The sequence below is a fragment of the Calidris pugnax genome, unplaced genomic scaffold (assembly GCF_001431845.1).
Source record: "Calidris pugnax isolate Ruff unplaced genomic scaffold, ASM143184v1 scaffold27, whole genome shotgun sequence".
Classification (NCBI taxonomy): Eukaryota; Metazoa; Chordata; class Aves; order Charadriiformes; family Scolopacidae; genus Calidris; species Calidris pugnax.
The window spans coordinates 16,126,205-16,129,509 of record NW_015090893.1 but is presented as its reverse complement, the minus strand read 5'-3'; the positions used below and the strand labels follow the sequence as shown (position 1 = coordinate 16,129,509).

Here is a 3,305-nt window from a genome sequence, read left to right as displayed (position 1 = left end):
GGCATTAGAAGGATTTTTGCTAAACTGGGCTCGGCCAAAGCTTTGCTCCCCCTATTTTTTTTTTTTTTTTTTTTTTGGTATCTGCAATTACTCATTGCGAACATTGTTCCAAGAGTTGCAGATCCCACTGACGAGGCTTAAAATAATTTCTTCCGCCGTTTGCAAAAGTCTTTGGGGTTTTTTTTTATTTTTTTTTAATCCGATGATCCTTCCCCGAGACAGGTTTCCACCGCCGGCAGAGAGATTTTTTTTATTTATTTTTTTTTTTTCCCAACCTGCTTAAGGCTTGCAGAAGGGCCTCTGGCTCCACAAGTCCCCGCTGCTGGAGTGTCCCCAGCGTGCACTGTCATGCCCCGCTGCCAAGCTCCCAGGAGATTGACACCTCCGAAATGCCGGGGCGCATTGCTGGAATGACACCGGCGGCGCAGCCACCGGCTACCGAGAAGTGAGATGGCTCCAGTGCCAAAAAAAAAAAAAAAAAAAAAAAAAATTCTATATCGGGGGCTACATGCGAGGTGTGTGGTCTCTGGGATATTCGGGATGCAAAATGCCACGAGTTGCCCCGCGAGGGGATAAAATAAGAAAGGTATTTTTTTGCTAATCCTTAGCGAGTGCCTTGTCATGTGCTAATTGGTCGCAGGAAGCGAGATGGGAGAGATGTTGGGGTTTATTGTCAGTCGCCCTACTCGGGATATGGAGTTAATATCTAAAAAAAAAACCAAAAAACCCCAAATTCAGACTACGTGCTCAAAACGTTCCCTGCTTCCACGCGTCCTTCCCCAGCGAAGCGGCGGATTTCCCCGATATGGTTTGAAAACGGTCGCTGTTGTGAGGAATGAAACAGAACTAAAACAAACAACCAGGCTGTGAAGTCTCCTGTTACTGGTGGGGAAATGAAACGAGCTTCGCCCAAAGTTTTGACAGTGTCTCCGATGAAGTGGAAAAACTCTGTTGTTGGAAATTGATATACAATGCGTGCGCTTTGAATAAAACCAATAAAATCAAATTCCTCCTTTGTAATTTGTTTCTTTATTATTATACATATGTGACAAAGCTGTTTAGTTTTAAGATGGATTTAAGATAAATAATATTTAGTTACTGGGAGGTCTTTGGTTTAGAATATTGATATTTATTTACATACTCCAAGGAAAAAAATCCCCACCAACTAATGTAGCTGGGAGAGCTGCACAGTGCAGCTATGGCACAGAGCTGTGCAACGTGGTGCTTTGAGGATCCCTGACCAGCAAAGAGGCCAAAAAACCTCAGAAAATAGGAGGATGGCTTCGAAACGTTCCTAATTTCTAGGTTAGTGCTTGTTTAAATTCTTCTTAAATTCTGGGGCATCCCACAGACCTGTGAGTGTCTTTCATGAGCGTTGCTATGCAACAGTATTAATGATGATAAAATGAAAATAGTGAATAAATGTCTTCTACTTTCTTTTCCAGGGGTGCTGATTTCAGGGGCAGTCTCCCAAGTGAAATCCTGGCTCTGCTGGTGCCACGAAGAGGTCTGACATGGTCCTGCTCACCCCAAGGGTTCCCTCGGGGCTCCCAGGTGCTGCCTTTGCTTTGGGGTTTTTTTGGCTGCTGCTGCCCTGCGTGGGTCGGGAAGCAGTGGCACTCTCCTGGGCACCAGGGATTTCTTTCATTCATAGAATGATAGAATGGTTTGGGTTGGAAGGGACCTTAAACCCACCCAGTCCCACACCCTGCCCTGGGCAGGGACACCTCCCACCACACCAGGTTGCTCCAAGCCCCCTCCAACCTGGCCTTGAACCCCTCCAGGGATGGGGCAGCCACAGCTTCTCTGGGCAACCTGGGCCAGGCTCTCACCACCCTCACACCAAAGGATTTTCTCCCGAGATGTCATCTCAATCTCCCCTCTTTCAGTTTAAAATCCTCCTCCTATGGCTCCCCTCCCTGATCCAGAGTCCCTCCCCATCTCTCCTGGAGCCCCTTGAGGGACTGGAAGGGGCTTGAAGGTCTCCCCGGAGCCTTCTCTTCTCCAGGCTGAACCCCCCCAACTCTCTCAGCCCCCCGCTCCCAGCAGAGGGGCTCCAGCCCTCCCAGCATCTCTGGGGCCTCTTCTGGCCCCACTCCAACAGCTCCATGTCCTTCTGGTGTTGGTGGCCCCAGAGCTGGAGGCAGCACTGGGGGGGGGTCTCCCCAGAGGGGAGCAGAGGGGCAGAATCCCTCCAGCATCCCTTCCCTCCTGCGTGTCAAACGGTGTCATCAGCAAACTTGCTGAGGGTGCACTCGATCCCACTGTCCCTGTCACCAACAGAGATGTTGAACAGCACTGATCCCTGGGGAACCCCACTCCTCACTGGTCTCCACTCATTATACAAGCACCTTTTATTTTAGGTGGTTGGTTTGGGGTTTTTTTTTGGACAGGATTCCCAAACTGTGTCCCCAATTTGCAGTGAACCATTGAACTCCACCTCCTGCCCCATCTCAGCAGCACCCCCAAATTGCTGCTCTCTGCAGAGCTGGGCAGGGGGGGTGATGCTGAGCAGCCCTGACCCCCCCTCTTCCCGTAGCTCCCTAAATTCATCCCAGCCATCCTGTCCTGCTCCGTCCTCCTGCATCTCCCCAGCTCTTCTCCACACGCACGGTGAGTGTGGGATGCTGAGGGGCATGGGGAGGGGATGCACCGACTCCCTGACTGAGCTGGAACATCACGGGAAATTTAAACAGCAAGGATTTAATGACAGGGGCTGGACCAGGGCCAGGAAATTCAGCCCAAGGCACCTTCTCCTGTGAAGAGCATCGGCGGCGGCTCCCCCTCTGAAGAAAAGTCACCAGAGCGCGGGGTTTGGGTGGTTTCCAGGTGATGGCATCGCTGGAGCCGTGCTGCTCTGTGACGTTATGGATCCAGCAGCTGCCCAAAATATGGCTCTATCCCCTGTGCTGCCGTGTCCTTGGGGTCAGCTTGGTGCCTACTCCCCGTGTGCAGGGTCACATCCCAACGTGGGATGGTGCTGCCCCAGCAAACTGACCACAATTCCCTGTTCACCTCTCATGGCTGCAGCCACCAGGTTAAATATTCCCCTGGAGTATCTTCTTTGGGGTGGTTTTATTTTTGCTTTAAGGCTCATTGTGGCTTGAAGTATTTAGATAATCCATCACGGAACAGCCTTCTCCTTGCAGGTAACTTCCCTATGTCAGGATTGCTTTAACTCAGTGTGTTCCCCACCACCACCAACCCAGTCCATGGCATGTGGGAAACGCCAGCCCTGGGAGACCCTCCCTCCGATGGTGCTCTGTGGCCACAGGAAATTAAAAAGCACAAGCTCGAGGCTGAGA

General features: G+C 51.0%; 1 protein-coding gene across 1 annotated transcript in view; it reads left to right on the top strand.

Moving 5' to 3' along the window:
- Positions 1–1,017, top strand: part of PCBD2 (pterin-4 alpha-carbinolamine dehydratase/dimerization cofactor of hepatocyte nuclear factor 1 alpha (TCF1) 2) — a 23,556-nt gene extending 22,539 nt beyond the window's left edge. The window contains exon 4 of the mRNA XM_014947688.1: positions 223–1,017. The gene's annotated coding sequence lies outside the window, so the exon portion shown is untranslated. The remainder of the gene's footprint in view (positions 1–222) is intronic.
- Positions 1,018–3,305: the final 2,288 nt, after the last annotated feature.